General features: G+C 34.1%; 1 long non-coding RNA gene across 1 annotated transcript; it reads right to left on the bottom strand.

Annotated features, from left to right (window-relative positions):
* Positions 1–200: 200 nt before the first annotated feature.
* Positions 201–5,463, bottom strand: LOC147837681 (uncharacterized). Its single transcript, XR_015526447.1, has 5 exons — positions 5,409–5,463; positions 4,068–4,173; positions 3,872–3,942; positions 2,500–2,684; positions 201–2,331 (listed from the first exon to the last, which is right to left on the bottom strand). It is a non-coding gene; the product is annotated as an uncharacterized LOC147837681 (long non-coding RNA).
* Between the last annotated feature and the right edge of the window lie 2,026 nt (positions 5,464–7,489).

Here is a 7,489-nt window from a genome sequence, read left to right as displayed (position 1 = left end):
CCGTATTTATACACCTTATAAAACCTTTTGGTATAACATTGGTACTTGATATATGGTATTACAACCATTTGAATTTATATAACAGCAAACACAGGCTATAATTTAAACACAAAGTGTAAGCACTGCGTTTAACCTTTGAATAAAGTGCAAACTGCATACATATTCTGTAACGAAAATAATCAGACAAATGACAAAATAAATAAATGTTAAACGTTTATTGATTGCATGAAAAAAATAGTACTAAAATTTTATAAATAATTTTGTAGTGCACAAGAATATCAATATAAAAACAACAATAAAACAACACAATAAAGACACACAGAAAGATTTAAACAAAAACTCAAAAAATTACACACAAACACAGATGTTTTTTAAAACAACCCTGTTTTCCCAATAGACTTGAATTCAAAAATTTGTAAAAAAACAGCAAAATTTTATATAAACCTAAATATAGAAACCAATTTAAGATATAGCAAGAAACATCTTAAAAATACCAATGACAATCCGTAAAATATCCAAGTCAAACTTGGAAAAAGTACTGCAGAATTCTGAAGAAACATCTTGAAACATTTTTTAATAAAACATTAAAATAATAATAAACAAACATATATATATATATATATATATATATATATATATATATATATATATATATATATATATATATATATATAATTGCAGAAGTATAAAGTAAAACTTTTTTTTAAATAAACTTGAACAAAACCAATTGCACAAACAGCAAGACATGAGTGAGATGATTATACATTTCATATATATACACGTCTTGTGCAATTTTATATTTATAATTTTATTTGTATTACGTTTATTAAAAATGTATCAAGATGTATCTTTAGAATTTGGCGCACACACATACATACATACATACATACCATACATATATACACACACACACACACACATATATATATATATATATACACATATACATATATATATATATATATATATATATATATATATATATATATATATATATATATATATATATATATATATATATTAGGGTTGTAACGGTATGAATTTTTCACGGTATGATAATCGTCTAAAACAATACCACGGTTTGACGGTTTCGCGGTATACGGTATGTTACAAATGTTACAAAATAATAGAACAGTGAAGCAAATTTGACTTTTTCCAAATAATATATTTTTAGTTACTATAAACAACACCACTTACAATGAACAAATAAAAATAAGAAAATAATAAATAATGTGTCAAAGTCCAAATAAAGTCCAAATAAACATGGTGCAAATCCTCAGTAAAAAATAGATATAAATATTTACTATACTATAAATAGTTATATAACGAAACTAGATTCAATATGGAACATCCTTAGGTTTTATGTGCCAGCATGGATATGGTTGTCTATCGATATGGATTTGGATATGGTTGTCTGCAATGCAGACAAACAGTTGCATCTTCATTTGCGTCTTTTGAAAACAGCAAGAGCAGCAGTTCGTCTTTGCTGTGTCACTGTTTTGTCATGTTTCTGTGCTGCTGTGCATGCAAAAGTACTTAGTATGAGAATTATTTCATGAAAAACTTTTTTTTTTTGCGTTTTATTTAGCCGCGCATAAATGTATGCCTATCTCTCATTCCGTGTTGTTCAAAAAGCTTGGTCCACAAACAAAAGCGAAACCTATGCTTATTGGTTGTGATATAGCGAGTTTGAACCAATCTGGGCATGGAGGAGGGACAATGCATCAATGTATCATGTCTGATTTGTCCGGAGACACAGTGACGAGCGTTTCTTTGTCAAATCAGCGTTGTCAAATGTTGATGACGTAACCGCACTGATTCCGGAGCCTCTGAAAGTCCGCGAATGTTATGTGATACAGCACTGGAAAGCTGAGATTCTCTTCTTTATGCCAATCTTTGAATTGTATGAATCGGATCAGCGGATCAAAAGTTATTAAACATTTAAGAGCAATACTTATTTTTAGCCGCGGGCGGCTGTCTCGGTCTTTAAGGGTTAAAACCGTTGATATGCAATTGTTCATGGTATGATAATCGTGCACGTTCAAATCGTGGTAAACCGTCATACCGGTATATTGTTACAACCCTAATATATATATATATATATATAGAAATGCAAATGAAAGAAACAAATTGTTCAAGTATCAGGGAACATCCTAATACACTTAAAATGTTGTTTAAAAAATAAAACAAAATAGTGATGTAGACATTTGACACATTAGCTTTCTCTTCTTTCTTCCTCCATCCCTGTCAGGGGCAAGTTGTAGCTACCTTGTAATGCATTTTTCCACTTCTTTATCAGTGGCGTGGTATGGACATTTGTCCTCACTCCATCTGTGATTAAAAGATACACAGATAATTAGTAGTGAACAAGTACTAATGTAAAAAAAAAAAAAGAAAAAAATAGGAAAAAAGTAGGCTACCTACGAAGCAAAAAAAAAAGAATAAAAAAAAATAAAAAAATAAAAAAATAAAATAAACTTAAAACACTTTGAAACTTACCAGTTTCTTCATTTGTTCGGGCTGCTCCTTTAGTTGATTTTCAAGCTTTTCCAAATCAAATTGGCCAAAGGAAAGTCAAATGTGTTTACATCTGGAATTTCATCACATCTGTTTTGGTTTTGTGAGAATCAGGCCCAGCTGCTGCTTTATGACGTTGCATGATTTTAAAACTTCAGTCAGTCGTGCTAAAAAAGAAAAATAACAGATTAGTATAAATCAACCTGTAGCTTATTCTCATACAACTTCTGTAAATACAACAGTGGGTTAGACACTGCTGATATTATCTAGTTGATCTTTACTTTCTAGCTGCATTAAACCTTAACAAATTTAGTGATGTCTTCAATTCTTACAAAGACATCACGAGATGCAATAAGTTCTGTCTTGATCTCAAACTGCACTAGAACAAAGACTGTAAATGTTCATAGGTGTACTGCAGGAGTGTCCAAACTTTTTGGGCCGAGGGCCAGATGCAAAAAAACAAACGTTGTCGCGGGCCAATTTTTACATACATCACACAGACACGTGTGTATATATATATATATATATATATATATATATATATATATACAGTTGAAGTCAGAATTGTTAACCCCCCTAAATTATTAGCCACCGTTTATTTTTTCCCTAATTTTTGTTTAACGGAGAGTTAAACATTTTTTTCCACACATTTCTAAACATATAAGTTTTAGTAACTCATTTCTAATAACTGATTTATTTTATCTTTGCCATGATGACAGTAAATAATATTTGACTAGATATTTTTAAGACACTTCTATACAACTTAAAGTGACATTTAAAGGCTTAACTAGGTTAATCAAGTTAACTAGTCAAGTTAAGGTAATTAGGCAAGTTATTTTATAACAATGGTTTGTTCTGAAGACTTAAGGGGCTAATCATTTTGACCTTAAAATGGTTCATAAAAAAAATTTAAACCGCTTTTTATTCTAGCCGAAATAAAACAAGTCTTTCTCCAAAAGAAAGAATATTATCACACATACTGTAAAAATGTTCTTGCTCTGTTAAACATTATTTGGGAAATATTTAAAAAAGAAGAAATAAATCAATGAGGGGCTAATAATTCAGACTTCAACTGTGTGTAGATAGACAGACAGACAGACCATAACAAGAACTGCTGCTTAATTGAATGCATTTAATAGCGACACCCGGTGGTTATTTATTGAATTACGTTCATTTTTGTATAGCGGGCCAGATTCTATTGATATTTATAAAAAGCCGGGCCGTAGTTTGGACACGCCTGGTGTACTGGAATGTACAGTATCTGTGCATCTTGATGGTGGTCTTAAGATTTCTGCCATAGTCATTGATGGTGATGGTACTTGTGGTGCTGCATTGATTTCTGAAATCTTCATACCTGCCTTTTATCCAGCCTCTTTGTTCCAAGTAATTTTTCTTCATCACGGTATAGATGTGTCTATACTGTCCCTTAATCAGATACATTTACAAAACAAAACATCACTTTAGTATAGTGCCAGGGCAAAACTCAACGGGTTGTAATAGATCAATGACATAATGTTGACAGTATGCGTTTAAAATAATTGCAAACAAACCTGTTCTGTCTTTAGATGTATGACAGGCAATCATCATCCTCATCTGTCTACCAGTCAGAAATCACAGTTGCGTGTGGATGTTTGAGTCGAGCTTCCTCATATGCATCTATAATAAAACATCACATTGTTGTTAACCTCCCTTAAAGAAAAGTTCAAATCCTGAAATACTATCAAAGTTAATTAATGCATATACCTATAGTGTAAATAATCAGTACACAGAAGGTTGCACAAGATTTATTCGGAGATTCATGCAGAGTGACAGCCTTATGAATCTGAGACATAGATTTGTAAGATGGTCAAGCACATGCATTATTCTGTACCCATGAAGATTAACCTACCATTGTAAAAAATGTTTGATGATGATAACAAATAACAATAAACCATTTCAGCTGTTTGTGACGCAATTAGTAATGTAATGTCTGAAAAGCTCAATCTATGTTGAAAATGTAGCAGCAGTTTACAGCTTATAATGGACTTTTAGCACACAACTATAACATGCCTATTCACGTTCAAAAGAGTGTGCCATTGACTTCTTTGGTCGTGATGTGCTCCAAAATGATCTCACTAACCTTTGTTAAACAAGAACAATAAGACTTAACCAACAAATATTGTTACCCATTCATTTAAATCAGAATTTATCACTGTCAATAACATAAAAAAAAACATCAAAATCTGCTTTAAGACGTTCAGTTTTACATTAACTGACCATTACAGCTTGAACAAAAGATATAATTGATTCACATAGGCTAACACATATGAATTAAAGTGCATAGTAATATATTTCTCTTGGATAATTTAAAGAGAATAGTAAACAGTCGAGTTTCGATCATTTTCGTGACTAACTGCATAAACAAGATAAACAATAATATTTTATTAATCCAAAACGATTAGTTTTTATTTACACAATCACAGAATTAATACTGTTGGATAAGTATACGCCTGTACAATGATTTTTTTCAACATCCACGGTACTTTATAATGTTAAATCAGGAAAAAAACACGTTTTGCCAAGTTACTTAATGGATTCGTCTACAGAAACTTTCTTTAACGCAAAGTTAGCACACACACAAATTCGTTTCATGTTTCTTTAAAATAATTAAAATAGTTTTCAGTTACTACACACGTTACAATCTAACATTGTGTAAAAGGAAAAGGAACTTTCAGACGTGTTTGTAACTGTTAGCGTTAGCATACATTAGCTCCAGTCGTGTTTCTTAAAGCAAGTTACATATCGTATCAAACTGTTTTAAATTACTAAACGCTGTTACAACCAAACACCGTGGAAATGTTTTAAGCTCTAAATTCGCTAATTATACAGAACACAAGCAGTAAAAAGCTTACCTTTCTGACCGGACTCCACGTGAAATGTTTGAAAAACCAAACTTTTTCTTCTTGTGATCTTCGTGCCATGGTGGTTGACAACCAGCTTTTTGGAGCATTACCGCCACCGTCTGGATTGGAGTTTGAATCATGAGTTTAGTAACGCATGTGTTTATTATGAAACCAACTTCTGCTTTAAAAAAAAACAGTCAGCACAGGAGCGTGCTATCTCAAAAATAAGCGAATTTTACATAGTTTTTCTCTAGATGACATGTATAATCTATTTATAAATAATATTGTTTTGTTTGCGTCTAAACATTGCGACCATCCACACTAAATATTCTTTTTTTTTTTTTTTTTTTTGCTATCGTACCATGAATATTTTCTCAAATTATCATTGAACGTGAAGCTAACAGATTACTAGATAAAATAAGAACTTAATCGCTTGCCATCAGCCGAGTCCTTGCCAGAAGCGGCCAGGATATGGTTGACCGGAATCGGGCCAGTGCTTTACAGCCGCATCACAACCGCATGTGCGCGAGCGAGCTGCGGGCCGCACTCGGCCCGGATAACACTCGCCGATGCCGAGTCGGAGCCGGAGGCGCCGGGGGGCAGCCGAGCTCGGGCCGATTACTGCCTGCTATCTGGGTATGTAATACTCCTGCGGTATTCTTGTGGTAGTGTGTGGTATCACTTAAACATTTCTGTGGCACCACAGGATTCTGTTGCTTAGTATGTAATACTCCTGTAGTTTTCTAGATATATTAGATGTATATAAGTTCCTATTTAAATAGGGTATATGCCGAGCTAGTGCTGTTTCCATGCTGATACACTTCCGGTGACCTGTTATTGTGAACTTTTTTTCCCCCATTTTATACGGTTCCTTATACAGCATCGATATTGTAATGTCATTAACATACCTTCAGTTAAATAAACTTTTGCATTTATTTAGTTGCTCAAGCGTAAAACGAGACAAAAAGCTGTTTACTCGCACGCGCCCGTCAGAATCGGCAGGCTAACGCAGAAGCTCCATTGAATATACTGGGGTAAAATATATTGCTCATATTATAAGGATATGGCGGGGGAAATGTAATTTAATGCAGTGCTTCTTGTACAATCTGAGACCCACTTTAAATCGGATATCACTCAGCTTGTGGAGATCGCTGATTTTGAAAGAAAACAGACCTTAAACGCACCGGATTTTGCATTGGCATTCAATTCGCCGGAAACGCTTAATTTACACCATGGATGCTGTAAAAGGAACCGTATAAAGTATCTCAGAATATTACACAGCACCAAAAACGTAAAAATATATATATTAAATATATTTAATATATTTTTGTCCACAGCAGACGGCAACCCGCCCTGACGCAGATTCCTGAGTCTCTGTGGTCCAATCAGGTGAGCCCTCCTCAGCGCTCGCCATGACAGCGAGACAACAGTGACGTGCCTTGTAAAAATTTGCATATGCATTCCTATAAAGCTCGTGTGCTCTGTCAGCGAGGCGGCCTTTGAGCCCTAGGCAGGGAGAACATAACCCCCGAGGACCCTCGGGGAAACACGGGCGGCCGGTAGTGGGACCTCGCTGCGAGGGTTATGGTGGGTGGGAGTAGCGAGGCCCACTCATCTTCTATTTTAAACTATAGTTTCAAACTTTAGTTTACTATAGTTTGAAATAGAAACCACGGTAACTGTTATGATTAAACCTTTAGCAAAGAGCTTAGAATGACCAAGAGCAACAGACCCGGATTCCGCCAGTTTCAAGTGATAGCGATCGCTCGTCATTGCTGTCGCGATGGAAAGCAGCTGCTTTTTATTTATTTATATTATTCAAAAAGCGCGTTATTGTTTCCCAAATTGTAGAGTGTCGCCTCTTGGTAATTCTATGCTCTTTGCTCCATGTCTGACTGTTGTAATGTTTTGCTTTGTTTTTCAGCTCAGTTGTTGAGCAAAGAAGGACTATTGAAGACAACAGTTGAAGACAACCGCGGGTTATATTCACGAGCGCGCGCATTATAATGTTTCCGGGCTGTTTTCTGAAAGTGTGTCTTGTTTAGATAAGTTTGCATGTCAAACTAAATAAACTATACTCTTTCTAAACA

The sequence above is a fragment of the Danio rerio genome, chromosome 25, assembly GCF_052040795.2.
Source record: "Danio rerio strain M-AB ecotype USA chromosome 25, GRCz13ab, whole genome shotgun sequence".
Classification (NCBI taxonomy): domain Eukaryota; kingdom Metazoa; phylum Chordata; class Actinopteri; order Cypriniformes; family Danionidae; genus Danio; species Danio rerio.
The sequence above is the reverse complement of the archived record's forward strand: the minus strand, read 5'-3'. Positions and strand labels throughout refer to the sequence as shown.